The following is a 21,243-nucleotide window of genomic DNA, read 5'->3' as shown; positions in this document are numbered from 1 at the left end:
TAGTGGCTACCATCAAATTCGTATGAAATTGGGAGATGAATGGAAAACAGCATTTAAAACTAAGTTTGGATTATATGAGTGGTTAGTCATGCCTTTTGGGTTAACTAATGCACCTAGTACTTTCATGAGATTAATGAACGAAGTTTTACGTGCTTTCATTGGACGATTTGTGGTAGTTTACTTTGATGACATATTGATTTATAGCAGATCTTTGGAAGAACATTTGGAACATTTACGTGCTGTTTTTATTGCTCTACGTGATGCACGTTTGTTTGGTAACCTTGGGAAGTGCACCTTTTGCACCGACCGAGTATCTTTTCTTGGCTATGTTGTTACTCCACAGGGAATTGAAGTTGATAAAGCCAAGATTGAAGCTATTGAGAGTTGGCCGCAGCCCAAAACGGTCACACACGTGAGGAGTTTTCTTGGCCTCGCTGGATTCTATAGGCGTTTTGTGAGAGATTACAGCACCATTGCTGCACCTCTCAATGAGCTTACAAAGAAAGATGTGCCTTTTCTTTGGGGTACCGCACAGGAAGAAGCCTTCTCCGTATTGAAAGATAAGTTGACACATGCTCCTTTACTCCAACTTCCTGATTTTAATAAGACTTTTGAGCTTGAATGTGATGCTAGTGGAATTGGATTAGGAGGTGTGTTATTACAAGATGGCAAACCCGTTGCATACTTTTCTGAAAAATTGAGTGGGCCTAGTCTGAATTATTCTACTTATGATAAAGAATTATATGCTCTTGTTCGAACTTTAGAAACATGGCAACATTATTTATGGCCCAAAGAATTTGTTATACATTCTGATCATGAATCTTTGAAACATATTAGAAGTCAAGCTAAACTGAATCGTAGACATGCTAAATGGGTTGAATTCATTGAGACTTTCCCTTATGTCATTAAACACAAGAAGGGAAAAGAAAATGTTATTGCTGATGCATTGTCTCGTCGCTATACTATGCTTTCACAACTTGACTTCAAAATATTTGGTTTGGAGACCATCAAAGATCAATATGTGCATGATGCTGATTTTAAAGATGTAATGCAGAATTGTAAAGAAGGAAGAATGTGGAACAAGTTTGTCGTTAACGATGGATTTGTGTTTCGTGCTAACAAGCTATGCATTCCAGCTAGCTCCGTTCGTCTTTTGTTGTTGCAGGAGGCGCATGGAGGAGGATTAATGGGACACTTTGGCGTGAAGAAGACGGAGGACGTACTTGCTACACATTTCTTTTGGCCAAAGATGAGACGGGATGTTGAGCGTTTTATTGCTCGCTGCACTACATGTCAAAAGCTAAGTCACGACTCAATCCTCATGGTTTATATATGCCTTTGCCTGTACCTAGTGTTCCTTGGGAGGATATATCTATGGACTTTGTTTTAGGTTTACCTCGAACAAAGAAGGGGAGGGATAGCATATTTGTTGTCGTGGATAGATTCTCGAAAATGGCACACTTTATACCATGTCATAAAAGCGATGATGCTGTTAATGTTGCTGATTTGTTCTTTCGTGAAATTATTCGCTTGCATGGTGTGCCAAATACTATTGTTTCAGATCGTGATACTAAATTTCTTAGCCACTTTTGGAGATGTTTATGGGCTAAGTTGGGGACTAAACTGCTTTTTAGTACTAGTTGTCACCCCCAAACTGATGGACAAACTGAAGTAGTCAATAGAACGTTGTCTACTATGCTTAGGGCTGTTTTGAAGAATAATAAGAAAATGTGGGAGGAATGCTTGCCTCATATTGAATTTGCTTATAATCGTTCATTGCATTCTACTACTAAGATGTGCCCTTTTGAAGTTGTGTATGGTTTCCTACCTCGTGCACCTATTGATTTGTTGCCTCTTCCATCTTCGGAGAAGGTTAATTTTGATGCTAAACAACGTGCTGAATTGATTTTAAAAATGCATGAGTTAACTAAGGAAAACATTGAGCGCATGAATGCTAAATATAAACTTGCTGGAGATAAGGGTAGAAAACATGTTGTGTTTGCACCTGGAGATCTTGTTTGGTTACATTTGCGTAAGGATAGATTTCCTGATTTGCGCAAATCAAAGTTAATGCCACGTGCTGATGGTCCCTTTAAGGTGTTAGAGAAAATTGATAGAGGCAAAGGTGTCCCGTCTTTCGATGAGATGGTGGATTTCGCTTTGGTGGAAGTCGACTTTGACGATCCGACTACGAACGTGCAAGGACGTCGCGCCTTAGCAATCGCTAAACCAACTCCGAGAGGTTATTGACCACGCCGGAGCACGATCAACCTGACCACGAGGGTCTGTTTCCTGCGAGCAAACGAAGAACAAGCAAGAAACTGAGATTGCAATCTGGATATTGCGAATATAAGGTGAAAGCTTTATTGATCAAGGTGGGGTTCTGTGACGCCTTTGTCTGGTCGTTGAACACAAACGAAGTACGCGAAGTTGCAGCTATGGCGAACTTTTAATCTAAACAAAACCCAAAGTCTAAACGATGCCCTAAGGGCTGTATATATGGAGGAAGAGGGGGGAATTTCGTGGCCCTTGGTGGAGGGGTCCGAAATCAACCCTATCTCTTGTTTCCCCACACATACGGACTCTAAAAATAGCCTATACTTATGTATTTCGAAATTACATGGGCCTGGCCCAATAATAAGGTGACGCAGCACCTAAAATAGCCTCGGGACGAAATTTATGAAGTGGCATCTTGTATATTTCGTCCAAGGCTTCATGCACCCATTATGGTGGCTTCAAAGTCCTGAAATCATCACTTGTAACTCCGTTCTTGTTCCCCTTGTGCATGCCATCATCTCCATGCTTGTTCTTGCTCCAATGTTCATCCTTCTCCAAGCTAGGCCCTTCATTTGTAAGCAAAACAAATGTATTCAATTTAGGCAGCATCATATTCTCATGAACATTAGAATCATTACCAAGAAACGAAAGTACCTGGTAATTTAGTTGGCGTGCACGAGCTCTAGTAATTGGTCCAGTATGTATAGCAGCAGGGGCTGTGGGTGTAACAATTGTATTGATGTCCTCATCATCCTCCCCTTCTTGAAATGAAGTCGTCCTCGACGGAAGTTCATCTTCCTCACCCAAATAAGGCTTCAAATCTGCAATGTTAAAAGTGGGACTAACCCCAAAATCTGCAGGCAGCTCAAGTTTATATGCATTATCATTTATTTTCTCTAACACCTTAAAGGGACCATCAGCACATGGCATTAGCTTTGATTTGCGCAAATCAGGAAATCTATCCTTACGCAAATGTAACCAAACAAGATCTCCAGGTGCAAACACAACATGTTTTCTACCCTTATCTCCAGCAAGTTTATATTTAGCATTCATACGCTCAATGTTTTGCTTAGTTAACTCATGCATTTTTAAAATCAATTCAGCACGTTGTTTAGCATCAAAATTAACCTTCTCCGAAGATGGAAGAGGCAACAAATCAATAGGTGCACGAGGTAGGAAACCATACACAACTTCAAAAGGGCACATCTTAGTAGTAGAATGCAATGAACGATTATAAGCAAATTCAATATGAGGCAAGCATTCCTCCCACATTTTCTTATTATTCTTCAAAACAGCCCTAAGCATAGTAGACAACGTTCTATTGACTACTTCAGTTTGTCCATCAGTTTGGGGGTGACAAGTAGTACTAAAAAGCAGTTTAGTCCCCAACTTAGCCCATAAACATCTCAAAAAGTGGCTAAGAAATTTAGTATCACGATCTGAAACAATAGTATTTGGCACACCATGCAAGCGAATAATTTCGCGAAAGAACAAATCAGCAACATTAACAGCATCATCGCTTTTATGACATGGTATAAAGTGTGCCATTTTCGAGAATCTATCCACGACAACAAATATGCTATCCCTCCCCTTCTTTGTTCGAGGTAAACCTAAAACAAAGTCCATAGATATATCCTCCCAAGGAACACTAGGTACAGGCAAAGGCATATATAAACCATGAGGATTGAGTCGTGACTTAGCTCTTTGACATGTAGTGCAGCGAGCAATAAAACGCTCAACATCCCGTCTCATCTTTGGCCAAAAGAATGTGTAGCAAGTACGTCCTCCGTCTTCTTCACGCCAAAGTGTCCCATTAATCCTCCTCCATGCGCCTCCTGCAACAACAAAAGACGAACGGAGCTAGCTGGAATGCATAGCTTGTTAGCACGAAACACAAATCCATCGTTAACGACAAACTTGTTCCACATTCTTCCTTCTTTACAATTCTGCATTACATCTTTAAAATCAGCATCATGCACATATTGATCTTTGATGGTCTCCAAACCAAATATTTTGAAGTCAAGTTGTGAAAGCATAGTATAGCGACGAGACAATGCATCAGCAATAACATTTTCTTTTCCCTTCTTGTGTTTAATGACATAAGGGAAAGTCTCAATGAATTCAACCCATTTAGCATGTCTACGATTCAGTTTAGCTTGACTTCTAATATGTTTCAAAGATTCATGATCAGAATGTATAACAAATTCTTTGGGCCATAAATAATGTTGCCATGTTTCTAAAGTTCGAACAAGAGCATATAATTCTTTATCATAAGTAGAATAATTCAGACTAGGCCCACTCAATTTTTCAGAAAAGTATGCAACGGGTTTGCCATCTTGTAATAACACACCTCCTAATCCAATTCCACTAGCATCACATTCAAGCTCAAAAGTCTTATTAAAATCAGGAAGTTGGAGTAAAGGAGCATGTGTCAACTTATCTTTCAATACGGAGAAGGCTTCTTCCTGTGCGGTACCCCAAAGAAAAGGCACATCTTTCTTTGTAAGCTCATTGAGAGGTGCAGCAATGGTGCTGTAATCTCTCACAAAACGCCTATAGAATCCAGCGAGGCCAAGAAAACTCCTCACGTGTGTGACCGTTTTGGGCTGCGGCCAACTCTCAATAGCTTCAATCTTGGCTTTATCAACTTCAATTCCCTGTGGAGTAACAACATAGCCAAGAAAAGATACTCGGTCGGTGCAAAAGGTGCACTTCCCAAGGTTACCAAACAAACGTGCATCACGTAGAGCAATAAAAACAGCACGTAAATGTTCCAAATGTTCTTCCAAAGATCTGCTATAAATCAATATGTCATCAAAGTAAACTACCACAAATCGTCCAATGAAAGCACGTAAAACTTCGTTCATTAATCTCATGAAAGTACTAGGTGCATTAGTTAACCCAAAAGGCATGACTAACCACTCATATAATCCAAACTTAGTTTTAAATGCTGTTTTCCATTCATCTCCCAATTTCATACGAATTTGATGGTAGCCACTACGCAAATCAACTTTGGAGAATATTGTAGAGCCACTCAATTCATCAAGCATATCATCTAGCCTAGGAATAGGATGACGATAACGAATAGTAATTGATGAGGACATCAATACAATTGTTACACCCACAGCCCCTGCTGCTATACATACTGGACCAATTACTAGAGCTCGTGCATGCCAACTAAATTACCAGGTACTTTCGTTTCTTGGTAATGATTCTAATGTTCATGAGAATATGATGCTGCCTAAATTGGATACATTTGTTTTGCTTACAAATGAAGGGCCTAGCTTGGAGAAGGATGAACATTGGAGCAAGAACAAGCATGGAGATGATGGCATGCGCAAGGGAAACAAGAACGGAGTTACAAGTGATGATTTCAGGACTTTGAAGCCACCATAATGGGTGCATGAAGCCTTGGACGAAATATACAAGATGCCACTTCATAAATTTCGTCCCGAGGCTATTTTAGGTGCTGCGTCACCTTATTATTGGGCCAGGCCCATGTAATTTGGAAATACATAAGTATAGGCTATTTTTAGAGTCCGTATGTGTGGGGAAACAAGAGATAGGGTTGATTTCGGACCCCTCCACCAAGGGCCACGAAATTCCCCCCCTCTTCCTCCATATATACAGCCCTTAGGGCATCGTTTAGACTTTGGGTTTTGTTTAGATTAAAAGTTCGCCATAGCTGCAACTTCGCGTACTTCGTTTGTGTTCAACGACCAGACAAAGGCATCACAGAACCCCACCTTGATCAATAAAGCTTTCATCTTATATTCGCAATATCCAGATTGCAATCTTAGTTTCTTGCTTGTTCTTCGTTTGCTCGCAGGAAACAGACCCTCGTGGTCAGGTTGATCGTGCTCCGGCGTGGTCAATAACCTCTCGGAGTTGGTTTAGCGATTGCTAAGGCGCGACGTCCTCGCACGTTCGTAGTCGGATCGTCAAAGTCGACTTCCACCAAAGCGAAATCCACCATCTCATCGAAAGACGGGACACCTTTGCCTCTATCAGTAAATGTTCCAAATGTTCCTCCAAATATCTGCTATAAATCAATATGTCATCAAAGTAAACTACCATAAATCGTCCAATGAAAGCACGTAAAACTTCGTTCATTAATCTCATGAAAGTACTAGGTGCATTAGTTAACCCAAAAGGCATGACTAACCACTCATATAATCCAAACTTAGTTTTAAATGATGTTTTCCATTCATCTCCCAATTTCATACGAATTTGATGGTAGCCACTACGCAAATCAACTTTGGAGAATATTGTAGAGCCACTCAATTCATCAAGCATATCATCTAGCCTAGGAATAGGATGACGATAACGAATAGTAATATTATTAATGCCTCTACAATCAACACACATACGTGATGTACCATCCTTTTTCGGCACTAGAATAATAGGAACAGCACAAGGACTAAGGGATTCGCGTATATAACCTTTGTCGAGAAGCTCTTGTACTTGACGCATAATCTCCTTCGTCTCCTCTGGATTGGTACGGTATGGTGCACGGTTTGGCAGTGAAGCACCGGGAATTAAGTCAATCTGATGCTCAATCCCTCGAATAGGCGGTAATCCCGGTGGCACGTCTTGTGGAAAAACGTCAGCGAACTCCTGCAAAATGTTAGTGACAGCAAGAGGCAAGGAGGAAGGCACGTCCTCGAATGAAAATAATGCCTCTTTGCACACAAAAGCATAGCAAACAGATTTGCTGAAATCTAGCTCATCAATATCAGATTTGGTGGCAAATAAACATGCACTTTTCAATTTAATTTCAGAAGCAACACTAGATGGTTTATTATTAGGCTTCATTTGTTGCTCAAATTCTTTTGCCACAATCTGATTTTCACTCCTATTCTTCTCCTGTTGTGCTTTATTAGCTCTATTAATATCATCTTTCAAAATGGAATCAGGAGTCATAGGAAGCAAAGTAATATTTTTATCCTTATGAACAAGAGTATAGTGATTGTTTCTACCATGGTGTACAGAATTTTTATCAAATTGCCATGGTCTACCAAGTAATAAGGAACATGCTTGCATAGGTACCACATCACAATCAACATAATCAGCATATGTAGAGATACTAAAATGCACACGAACAGTACGTGTTACCTTAACCTTGCCGCTGTTGTTGAACCATTGGATGTAGTAAGGATGTGGATGTGGTCTTGTGGTGAGAGAAAGCTTCTCCACCATCTCCATGCTAGCCAAGTTGTTGCAGCTCCCTCCGTCTATTATGACGCGTACAGAACGTTCCTTCACAACTCCCTTGGTATGGAACAAATTGTGCCTCTGATTTTGCTCAGCTTGTGTGACCTGCACACTCAAAACACGTTGAGCAACTAAACATTCATACCTGTCAGCGTCTTCAGGAGCCATGTATTGCGTCTCATGATCAGAATCATCTCCACCATGTTCTTCACGTGTAATAAGAGCCAATGTCTCCTCATCATAGTCACTAGCGGACTCATATCCACCATCCGCGGTAGCAATCATCACACGCGGAGATTTGCATTCCCTCGCATAATGACCTCCTCCCTTACAACGACGACGAATAATATCACTTGTGTGCCCTGTTGATGCCATGGAAGAAGAAGAACGCTGTGCAGGACCCGCAGGTGCGCTCTTGGAAGATAATGGTGGTTGTGCCTGTTTTCTTGTATCACGGCTGGAGGTGGCACCAGACGGAGGTGCTGGTGCAGTTGAAGTAGAAGATGCACGTGGTGTCCATGATGAAGGTCGGCCTGCAGAAAAGTTAGTTCGCCCCAATGCTTGTCGATCCTGCACTTCACGTTCAGCTTTACAAGCAAGATGGAATAAACGAGTGATATTAGTATACTCCTTATAGTCTAGAATGGTCTGAATCTCTCTATTTAATCCACCCAGAAAACGTGCAAGCATAGCTTCATTCTCCTCAACAATACCACATCTAATCATGCCAGTTTGTAATTCCTGATAATATTCTTCTACAGAATTTTTCCTTGTCTTAAACGCTGTAATTTTTGAAGCAATTCACGTTGATAATATGGTGGAACCCAACGCGTACGCATAGCAGTTTTCAAAGCAGCCCAAGTAGTTGGAATAGGATACAATCTACAATGTTCAGACCACCATACACATGCAAAACTAGTGAAAGCACAAACAGCAGCAGCAACTCGTCTCTCCTCAGGATATTGTAAACATGTAAATCGTTGTTCAGTTTCTAACTCCCAAGTAAGATATATATCAGGAACATATCTACCCTCAAATGGTGGAATATTCAATTTCAGTTTAGGAATATGGACATCATCTCGTACCTGAGGTGGTGGTGCAGGCCTACCATTACGAATATATACCTGAGGTCGACCTGCTGGTGGTGGTACAGGTGGCTGCACGTAGTGTTGATTTTGATCAACCTCATCCTCATAGTCTCCCACATAATCATCCTCCTCTGCATCAGCAGCAAGAGCCACAGAAGTATCAACAGCAGCACCAACAGTTTGGCCAAACGCAAGAGGAACACGGCTTGCTCGGCGGAGGTCTGCTTCGCGACGTGGAGGTAGTCGTTGTTGTTGTTGTTGTTGGAGAGGTGCGTTAGCTGCAGCGGGTGGTGGTGGTGGAAGACGCGCGAGCAATTCATTAAACTTGTTATCGAGCTTTGTTTCGAACGTCTTCTCAAAGCCAGTGATCTTCTCCATGGCCTCTTCAAAATTGTTCAGCACATCTTGCACCTGTTCAGTCATCATTTGCTGAAACTTATCATGAAGCTCCTTGTTCGACAAATTCTCCCAGTCAATCTCGTCGGCTTGTGATCCTGGCATGGTTAGCAGCAATAGAAACACACAAGAATATGATCCTACAGACTACGAACAAGTGGTGGTGGTGGGTGTCACAAATCCGTCAAGCAAATCTCAAATTCTTACCAGTTCTTACCCAGCAGCAGGCGGTGATCGGCAACCGTTGTAGTCAAAAACTCTCAAAGCTTGGATAGAGCGATTACCAGGGAGAGTCAAACGCACGACGTAGATGTATGTGGAGCTGGGAAGGCTTATAATATGGTAGCAAAAAGGGTCAGCAATAATCAATTCAGAGATGCAAAGTTGAATAAACGCTCAACGACGGTACTGTGCTGGTCCTAGGCTAGACTGTGCTAGAGACGCGAGCCTAGAACACTAACAAAATCACGGCGCGGCACGTAAACAAGGGAAAAGCACACTCTGAATTTTCTTTTTCGCTCTTTTTTTTTCGCGAAAAATCACTATAATGGCGAGTGTCTCAAAACTCTTCCTAGCTCAAACTGACAGGATGGGCACGAAATTTTTTCGACCAAATTTTTTTTTTTCGACTGCCCGGACCCAAAAACTGGAAACGGGTCAAAAAAAACTTCCTATAATGGCACCTGTCTCAAAACACTCAGAAACACCTAAAAATAGGATAGCCAGAAATTTTTTCGAAAAATGCGTTTTCGAAAAATTTTGGGCCTAAACGGAGCGTGGCTACCCGACTCTTTTTTTTTTCCAAAACCTACTCCGGCAAGGAAACACAAATCGGAATCTAGATGGATCCCGAAAACAAACCTAATAAGCAAAGAACTCGGATTGGTGGTGGATATATGGTGGTGGTATATGGCAGCGGTGGTGGTAGCGGTGGTAGTATATGGATATGGATCGGTGGTGGTATATGGACACGGATTGGTGGTGGTATATGGATACGGATTCGGTGCGGTGGTGGTAGATGGCAGGGGCGATGATGATGGTGCGGCGGCGGCGTGACAACTTATGACCAGAACTCGAAACTCTAAAAGACTAGACTCTAAGACCAGCAACTAGACACGACGATGCAACCGCAAATTCAACAAAGCAAAACCCTAAAAAGATTATGCAAGGCTCAGATTGGTTCGGATATGATGAACTAACCCTAATTTTTTTTGTGGCTTTTCGTGGACTATAGGTATGAAGACAGACTCGATCTAAACTACGAAAAACTGTAAAATCTCACCGAGCAACCTGGAAATCTGATACCACTTGATAGAGGCAAAGGTGTCCCGTCTTTCGATGAGATGGTGGATTTCGCTTTGGTGGAAGTCGACTTTGACGATCCGACTACGAACGTGTGAGGACGTCGCGCCTTAGGAATCGCTAAACCAACTCCGAGAGGTTATTGACCACGCCGGAGCACGATCAACCTGACCACGAGGGTCTGTTTCCTGCGAGCAAACGAAGAACAAGCAAGAAACTAAGATTGCAATCTGGATATTGCGAATATAAGATGAAAGCTTTATTGATCAAGGTGGGGTTCTGTGACGCCTTTGTCTGGTCGTTGAACACAAACGAAGTACGCGAAGTTGCAGCTATGGCGAACTTTTAATCTAAACAAAACCCAAAGTCTAAACGATGCCCTAAGGGCTGTATATATGGAGGAAGAGGGGGGAATTTCGTGGCCCTTGGTGGAGGGGTCCGAAATCAACCCTATCTCTTGTTTCCCCACACATACGGACTCTAAAAATAGCCTATACTTATGTATTTCGAAATTACATGGGCCTGGCCCAATAATAAGGTGACGCAACACCTAAAATAGCCTCGGGACGAAATTTATGAAGTGGCATCTTGTATATTTCGTCCAAGGCTTCATGCACCCATTATGGTGGCTTCAAAGTCCTGAAATCATCACTTGTAACTCCGTTCTTGTACCCTTGCGCATGCCATCATCTCCATGCTTGTTCTTGCTCCAATGTTCATCCTTCTCCAAGCTAGGCCCTTCATTTGTAAGCAAAACAAATGTATCCAATTTAGGCAGCATCATATTCTCATGAACATTAGAATCATTACCAAGAAACGAAAGTACCTGGTAATTTAGTTGGCGTGCACGAGCTCTAGTAATTGGTCCAGTATGTATAGCAGCAGGGGCTGTGGGTGTAACAATTGATTGATGTCCTCATCACAGTGTATATTGTTTCACACACAAAGGTGACACGTTCCCTCTCAGAACCACGAGCCTTCTTGAGAGAAGCTACGGTTGGCAAGAGGCTTATACCAAAACTTGTTCCAATTCGGCCAAGTTTTTTACCACACCATGTTAGTGCCATGATATGACACCATGCCAAGTTTCATGATTTCCAAGCGAGTTTTGGATTTACAGGAATTTAAAAACCAAGTTTCTCAATGTTCTCGGGCGAGTCACGATGCCTAGATGTTTGAATTTCATTCCCATTTCTTGCATGGGACCTAGAAATTCACCCAAGGACACATGTGATTTTTCAAACAACTTCGGTGCACCGGAGCTTGTGCTTGCAGCTCAAATTTGAATTATGCACATTAAATGTCCAAAAACTCAATTAATGTGTAAAAAGGCCAAACGAACCCGGAATAATTCCAAAATTTAACAAAATGTAAACTTAATTAATATCTTCTCTATGTGGGGCATTTAATAAATGTCTATTATATATGTTTTCTACCCTATTCAAATTTAGTAGATATGACAGTTTGATGCTCTCACATAATCTATTATTGACACTATAGGGGATGTTGATTCCTATCAACTACCATATCCTAAAGGTTAAAACATGTACATAATCATCTTCTTTGTTTTGCACAGTGCACTACCAACCCCTATATGATGATGCAACATTAAACTGTTGATACGTGTTTTATGTAAACCAGTGGCTTAAAATTGATTTTCATATTGTTTGAAATTGTGTCAATAAATATATTTTTATGAATATTGTTTGCTGATGTTGTCAGATGTGTGTTTAAAAGATGCTTTTTTCCTCCTGTTGCAATGCACGTGCATGTTTTTCTTGTGTATGAAAATGGCCAAACGAACCTGAAATAATTCCAAAATTTAATAGCGCACTCATATACTTCTATGTTGCCTCTGTAAAGAAAATCAAGGGGAGGCAGCGCATATCGTTTCGCACACAAAGGTGACACGTTCCCTCTCGGAACCATGAGGCTTGTTGAGAGAATCTCTGGTTTGCAAGAAGCTTATATGAAAACTTGTCCCAATTTGGCCAAAAATTATACATATGAAAACAGGGTTAGATTATCCTGAAAATCCCGCTACCTAGAACAATGTACTGTGATTTGAATTCAACATAAAATGGATACAAACATTTTGAATTGGAGATCGTATGGTACATGTAGTTCATAGTGAAATATGACTACTGATATATGCATGTTTTGTATTATCAAGATAATAGTGAAATGATGGTATAACTTGACAACAATCATATTCAAATAAGGAAAATGGATTCAAATTTAGTACATATGGTAGACGACATATATATGTTCATAGGGTGGAGTAAAATGTTCATCTAAGATGGAAGATCAAAATGTAGGACTACATCCATTATAAATCGCAAGGTCACCTAACGATATATTCGAATTCAACATAATGTGGATTCAAAAACTGAAATTCGAGATCCTGACATTTGTAATCATATAAAAAGGGACATGACTCTTTCTTGTGGTGGGAATTGATTTGTTTTTTGTTGTTGTTGAGGGAAGTGTGAATTGATTTTGTATTATATAGGGTAATCTTGTTCTCCCGATTTTTTTACATTTTTCTTGTAGTTTTTTCAATGGCATTTATAACAATATAGTAAAAGGGGACACGACTCACTTGTGTCTTGTATGAATTGTTTTTTGTACACGTTAAGTTTGTTGTGCCGAACATGGAATACGCACCTTGTTATCCCGAAATTTTGACGCGCGCGAAAACTCCCTCGTCATCTGAAATCGGTCCCACAGCCCAGACACATGAAATCCCCCTTCTACACCACAGCCGGAAATGTCGCCTCGACGTCGCGTGGTGAAAACCGGTGGGGGTACGTTTGTAACTTACCCTACATTTTGGACAACCGCGTCCCTAAGCCATGGCTCCCCCTACCTTCCCCTCTCCCCCCATTCGTACACCGAGGCCGCCAAAACCCATGAAACCCCACGCTCCTCCATCGGCCTCCCAACCGCCGCCCAGCCGGAGACTCTTCCCCGATGACGTCGTCCACCGCAACAGCTCGCCGTCCCTCATCCACTGCACCGGATGAGGATCTGTCGTCGATATCGTCGTCCGCCGGATCAGCTACCACGTCCTCCACCTCCAAGGAGCTGCCCCGACGTTCGCCTTGTCTATCGCGCCACGTCCATCCCCACAACACTGTCTTGATCTACCCCACCGGAGCCGCAGCACCCTCACCAATTTCTCTGATGAAGCCAGGTCCTACTTGGCACAACCAAGGTGGTTCTGCACTCACCGCTGCATTTTATCTTTTATTCAATCTCATGGGCTGTCGGTGCTCGATACCGAGCAGCTATGGAGGGTCTCCATCTCTAACATCCCAAATGTCCAATTACGAATGTTATACATAGGTCATCATATGCATATCATATTTTATTTGCATTTTGGCTTTGTGATCCCAAAATCCTAAGCAACTCAAGGACCGACGGACAGAGTTGGGTTTTTTATTGTTTTCATATTTGAATTTCTCAAATATTGAAAAGTGGATAATTTTGGTTTTAATTATTTTTCTCTCCAAATAATATTTCAAATACTAAAAACATATGAGAGGAAATAATATGACTTCTCCAAAATAAATGAAATATTGGAGGAAAATTATTAAAATCAAATAAATTATTTTATTTGGATTTTATTGCTATTTTATTTGAATTAGAAAAATATGCATTTTCAAAATTGCATTTTTAGGCCAAGAAAATGTTCACTAAGTTCTAAATATTTTATTTAGACGGTGAAATTTGTTTTGGCATTTCTAGATTTTTATTTTATTTTATTTAGGATTTTTCTCGGCGGAATCGTTTAAAAAAACAAGTTCCGGACCGAAATGGGCCGAAGGCCCAGCCAGCCAATGCAGCGTCGCCGCCTTCCCGCTCGCACGCGTGCCTGAGCCAGACTCCGGCCGGAGTCCGGGATGTCCCCGCCGCCGCGGCCTGCCCCTTCCCCAAGATGGCCTCGCCCCTCCCCCTCTTATATAGTGCCGGCACCGCCGCCCCTTGCCACCACCTCGCCCCGCCCCGCAGCAGCAACAGCGCAGCAGCCGCCGCCGCCGCCTGCGCCGCTCCGCCACGCCATCCGCACCGCCTGCCGCACCACGCCGCCTCGCCTCGCCCCGCCACCTCACCGAGCGCCGACGCCCGCCCGCCGGATCTCGCCAGAAACCGCCGCCGTTGACCGCCCATTGACCGGTCTGTTTTTCTTCGGTTAACCCCAATTTTTTTAGTTTCACGGTTATTTTTCTTAGATCAGTTTTTGTCAGTTTATTTTTTAGCGGACGTTCGTCCGTTCGTTCGTTTTAACGAACGTTGTTCGCCAGTTTGGTTCAGACTGCAAACATTCATTCGTTAGTCTTTTCTTTTTATTTTATTTTCGGCCAGGGACCTATCCATGATTATTTTTATCGCAGATTAGCCCCTGATCTTCAAACCCTCATTGTTTCCTAACCGTTTGTCCAAATCTAGTGAAACCAACGCCAAAATCATTTTTCCGAAACCCTATTTCTGTTTAATCAACTTGAACAAGGTTTTGACAAATTTAAAATTTGGTTTCAAGTAGAGTTGTCTATGAAGTTCTTTTGACCGTAGTTTCAGTTTCGTATCTCCATTTTGACCGATTCTTTTTGCAAATCGAACCTCTTCAGTTGAACTTTTAGTTTGGATCTTCTTATTTGAAGTTTTACTGTTGCATCTTTGCTTGAGTGCTTATGTATGCTATTATTTGTTTGCGCTAGAATTCCCGGAGTGCGCAGCGTGCTACTATGAGTCACTAGGTTTTATGGATCATCAGCAAGGAAAGTAACACTTTGATCATACCTTTTTTACCCAGTTTTTATGCGTTAGATACAACCCTCAAACATTCCATGAGTAGGATCTCTTAACATGTGGGTTTTGGGAAGTAGATGATGAGGTAGAACCTATTACCATTTTTATTATCAAACCCCTGGGAGTTACTTCTACGTTATGCTATTTATTGCCATGCTATGCTCATAGACGTGGATTGGGTTTGAGTGTATCCATGACAGATGTGAGATTATTAATTAATGGTTTACTTAAGGTGGCTACTTAAACATACATCTGGGTGGACTGGTTGTGGGCACCTGGGGATATACCAGTGCTGTCCTTTTTGGTTCGCCACCTAGGCTCAAAGGGATCATAAGATTCTTCATGCTAGAAACTTCGGTGTGCAGCCACAAGCCATTATGGGCTCTGGCATAGTTGAGTAAGTTGTGGGAAACCTTCCATGATGGGCTAGTAGATGTAGGGGATTGTAGGTGTACCAGCCTATCTATTGGTTAAGGGGACCTCTTTGGAAAGACTGTGTCTCAGTCATCCGTTTCTCAAACACCATGTAGTGCGAGAAATACAACGGAGGAGATCGAGTCTTGTGGGGAAAAGTGCGCAAACCTCTGTAGAGTGTACAAACTAATCGTGGTTAGCCGTGTCCCCGGTTATGGACATCTTGAGTATCTGGTTCTTGGATTATCATGTGGATCTCATCACCCTAAATTAATTTGTTGGGAAGTTAATTACTTATAATTGGGATTGAGAAGGGGTTTTACCATTCTCAATGTTTTTCAACTACCATGATAGTTAAATAAAATATATTCCTTTGTTGTACAAAAAAAATTGGCTTTTCACAAAAACATTATAACCATAGAGCCTCCACCAGTCTTTACTTGTTTCATTGCTCTACTGTGTTATCTTGCCAGCATATTCCATGTGCTGACCCATTTTGGGCTGCAACATATCATGTTGCAGACTTTTCAGACAAAGAGTAAGGTGCGCTAGGTCGTTGTCGTGCACTCAGCTCTGTCGTTGGAGTTGATGGACTCACTTTATCTTCCAAGCCTTCCGCTGTTATGTTATTTAGATGGCCTTAAGCCATATTTATTGTAATAAGTTCTCTTTGAGACATTCGATGTAATAAGTGTGTGATTGCCACTCTATTATAAATCCTCCAAGTACTGTGTGTGTCAGCATTACCGATCCAGGGATGACACTTATGCACAGAGCTTCGACCGTTTGAGGTCGGATCGCTACACCATCGCCGGCGCCATCGCCGGCCACTTCATCCACGGCATCTGTCCCCCATGTCGTTGCTTCCTTGGTGGCGACTTCCACACCGGCACTAGCTGCTGCTGCTCCTGCTCTCGCTCGCGTTGCGACTCTGTTCTTGTTGTCGGTCATGCTGCTGCACTACTCTTGCTTTCATTTGTGCTGCTGCTCTGCTCTGCTATTGCTATTGGTCACACTGCTGCTCCTCTCTTGCTCTTGTTCGTGCTGCTGCTCTGCTCTTGCTCTCGCTCGCGCTGCTGGTGCTGTTGCACGACCTCTGATAGCTACAGGAGTTGCTGCTTTAGCACTTGCTCGCGATGCTGCTACATGAGTTGCTCTCTGCTAGTGCATTCCCTGCTCGAGCGGCTACTGATTTAGATCACTGCTTCTCTGCAACTAGTGCTCGAATGCCCTAAACTTCTATTGCAATGCTCTACTATTAGTTCAATTAGTTTCGATAGTAAAATTCAGTTTCAAGTATAAAGTTTAGTTTCTTCAGTTAAGTTCAAAGTGAACAATATTTACAGCATCTGTCAGAGCGGCCGTGGCGCGGCTGATGCATTTTACATCTAGCACTTTTTGGTGTTGTATTTTACATCATCTATTGCTGATGATATTAGAGTCCCACTTCAGATTAACATTGTCTGTCTTGTCCTGCTTCAGCCTTGCTGTTGTACATCTTACCGGAGCGGCTCCCACAATGGAACCGTCCATCATAGCAGAGCAGTACCCTTGGTGCCGTATCCAGAGGCCTCAGATCTTCTTCCCCGCCTCCGACAGTCACACCCAATGATGGTGAGGTTGACAAGGCTATGCAAAAGAGGTTGTACACTAGTCGCATCACTTTGTTACACTACATTCATGTCGATCCCTCAGAGATCCTTTGGTTCAAAGCAGTTGCAAATCGAGAAATAAATGAATCGTCGTCACAAAGTTAATAGGGAGAAAACTAAATGCTCTTTTGAACCACAATTTTAATCGATTTACCAAGATAGCCATTATATGATACTAATGTGGACCAAATCTAAGCTCACAAAATATTTCGAGGGCAGGCTTCACCTGTTGAAGATTGCCTACTAGAATCGCCACTAGTTCAAATAAAAAGTGAAGGAAAACATAGAAATTGGAAACTTCATTATGGTCCTACTATTTGTGCATTTGGTTAGAAGGAATGGAGCAAAGCAAAACAGGAGGATTTTTTTCCTTTGGCGTCTCTTTCAAAGAAAAATGTAGGAATTTTAATATCCACTTGGACGTCCTTTTCAAATTAATATGCATGAAGAACGGGACTAATTGCATTACTCACAGAATAAGATACTTTTTTTAATTTTCACGTGATTTTACTTTAATTTGACTATGCTTCTCCATTCATGTGTTCTTCCAATTTATGTGAAGAAAACACCCAGGTTGACATAAATCCTATGTTTGCAAATGCTCTGTTTTGCACGTGCATTCCTATACTATTGATATGCTTTTCCTGTCCCTACATTTATAGAATCCTGCAATTCTATGGAGCCCTTATAGATTTTCTTCATTTTCAGATAGGTGTCAAAGAAAACTCTGTGTCTTATGTCATGCTCATGCCGTGCCATCATCCACCCCACCTAAGGTGCACCATCGACGGAAGCATTCACTGCAGTAGAGATTCCCCCTACAGACTTTCTTTCGCTGCCACAGATCATCTTCCCAATTGCCGACAGCCACATCAACTGCATGACCATCATCGACTGAGCAGATGAACCTGAGGACTACACAGTTCTAGAAGAGAGGTCACACTCTTTCGTGTTTGCTTACATTATACATCAGTTATTATTACCTGCTACTTTATCGTCCTGTTCACCTCTTAGACTCCGAGTCAGGTCCAAACTAATGTTCAAACTTGAGTTTTAAAATGCCTGAGGGGCACATATCAAGGTAGCAAGGAATAGTATCTATCTAATATCTGGTTCATCTGGGGTCTTCTATGTGGTTCATGTTGGGTCGGCAACAAACAGTAGGTGATCCATCGTCTATATTTTTAAACTGAAGCTATATTCTACCTGCTATCATTAGTTTTGGATCTATCCACTCATTTGCTACCATCAGTCTTGATTTCTGCATGCACCCCTTAGGCCTTACATAAGCTAACTATGTTTTTTATTATGCATGTTAATTAGTGTACACAATCGTCCTGAACATGTAGAGAAAAAGAGAATACCGTTCCTTGGGAATATAATTTCATGCAGACGTCGCTCCATGGTGGGTGAAGTGGGCCCCCTCCCGCCATTCCAGATTGTATTCCAGAGGAAGATAACGGTTCAGAGGGGGATTCAAAGGGAGTCGACCACTCCTAATTACCACCTAAGGTGTTTGCTCTAACCTGGCATGCTGATGTTGGTCATATCATTCATATGGCGCCTCGCATTGCTTACATTATACATCTTATATGTCATCAGCTTAGTTTAGATTTGCTTTGTGTGAATGCCACAAGTTTGGTTTCTATATCATACTCCCATCATTCCTAAATATTTGTCTTTTTGGAGATTTTAACAAGTGACTACATACGGAGCAAAATGAGTGAATCTACACTCTAAAATATGTCTATATACATCCATATGTGGTAGTCCATTTGAAATCTTGTGCTTGCTCGTCAAGGTCTTCTACGGGGGTAGCATCAATGGGCCTTCTACGGGTCGTATGATCGATTGGCCAAACATGGGTCGATAACCGACCGCATTATGTGCCGTAAATGGGCTAGAGTTGGAATCATCCGTTCATGGGCCGACCATAACGTGTCATCGTTAATCGGCTGTATTTGATGATGCTATGAAAATGGACCAATGGGTTAACGGCCCACAAACGGGCCGACTGTAACCACGGGCTGAATTTGGCCCACAAGCAGAAAAGGCTAGTAACGGGCCGTAAGTAACCGAATGCTGGAAATGAGTCCAAGAATAAATGGGCCCTGAGAAGGCCGAAAGATAATACGGGCTAGAAACGGCCCAATGGAATAATGGGCCATTATGGGTATAATGGGCCATTATGGAATAAATGGGATGACTTCCTACAACTTGTTTTCCTGCTTGACAAGCACTGCAAAGTCTATCCTTGTCAAATATAACATCTTTAACACCAAGGATATGATCGCCTTTAATAAGCTTATCAAGATTTCGCATGCCCACATGACCTAACCTTCTATGCTACAACAAAGCTTTAGAAGATTTAGCAATTAAGCAAGTTCTAGGTTGATCTCTTTTAGTGAAGTCAAAAATGTATAGATCACCTCTGCTTATACCGGTAAAGACCATATTATGATTATCTCTTCGAAACACTTGGCAATCTACTTTAGTAAATAGGACATTGAAACCGAAATCGGCTAGTATAGATACGGAAAGTAAATTATACCCAAGAGATTCAATGATCATAACATTTTGGATAGAGCTGTCATGTGAAATGGCCACCTTACCAAGGCTAACCACCTTACCCTTTGAGTTATCACCAAAGGTGACATACTTTCGGGGACCATTATTTTCAGCAAGCTCTCGAAACATATCCTTGTCTATGGTCATGTGATTGGTACATCCACTATCACGAACCCATTCCTTTCCTCCGGACATGTAACCACGAAGGTTAGCCATAAGACCAAAATGTCTCATTGACTCATCAAGATCAAGGTCACTATCATCACCCTCATCATAATATCCATGTTCAACATTGTCTTGTGATTGATCATCACCTATAGAAAGTGATTCATTAGATTTATGGCCATGACAATGTGCATCTTTATGAATTCTAATGACTTGTGAGATGATGCTCCTAATGACCCCAACATCTCCTTTGGCGCATGAGGTCACTAAGCTCAAATAGACAATCTTCAAATTTATGATCACTAGGATTCATTTTATGAAAAGCTATGGACTTTTGAAGAATCTCATCTAGATTTTTCAAAGAATAGTTTGGAAAGTGTTCCTCAAGATATCTCCATATCGTATAAGCACATTCAAATGTAGGCAAGCATACAAGCAAATTTCTACGCAATCCTCTAATGATAAGATCAATAGCTCTAAGGTTGCGGGTCATGTGAAGATACCCATATAGGTATTTAGAATATCTAGTATGATCATGTATATAGGCATAGTTATGAGAATTGAGCATAGTTATGAGAATATCTAGGTATGATCATGTATATAGCCATCACGTCCGAGACAAGTAGACCGACTCCTGCCTGCATCTACTACTATTACTCCACTCATCGACCGCTATCCAGCATGCATCTAGAGTATTAAGTTAAAAACAAAGTAACGCCTTAAGCAAGGTGACATGATGTAGAGGGATAAACTCATGTAATATGATGAAAACCCCATCTTGTTATCCTCGATGGCAACAACACAATACGTGCCTTGCTGCCCCTACTGTCACTGGGAAAGGACACCGCAAGATTGAACCCAAAGCTAAGCACTTCTCCCATTGCAAGAAAGATCAATCTAGTAGGCCAAACCTAACTGATAATTGGAAGAGACTTGCAAAGATAACCAATCATACATAAAATAATTCAGAGAAGATTCAAATATTGTTCATAGATAGACTTGATCATAAACCCACAATTCATCGGTCTTAACAAACACACCGCATAAAGAAGATTACATCGAATAGTTCTCCACAAGAGGGGGAGAACATTGTATTGAGATCCAAAAAGAGAGAAGAAGCCATCTAGCTAATAACTATGGACCCGTAGGTCTGAGGTGAACTACTCACACTTCATCGGAGGGGCTATGGTGTTGATGTAGAAGCCCTCCATGATCGATGCCCCCTCCGACGGGGCTCCGGAACAGGCCCCAAGATGGGATCTCATGGATACAGAAAGTTGCGGCGGTGGAATTAGGGTTTTGACTCCGTATCTGATCGTTTGGGGGTACGTAGGTATATATAGGACGAAGGAGTA

Source organism: Triticum dicoccoides, chromosome 6A (assembly GCF_002162155.2).
Source record: "Triticum dicoccoides isolate Atlit2015 ecotype Zavitan chromosome 6A, WEW_v2.0, whole genome shotgun sequence".
Classification (NCBI taxonomy): domain Eukaryota; kingdom Viridiplantae; phylum Streptophyta; class Magnoliopsida; order Poales; family Poaceae; genus Triticum; species Triticum dicoccoides.
The sequence above is the reverse complement of the archived record's forward strand: the minus strand, read 5'-3'. Positions refer to the sequence as shown.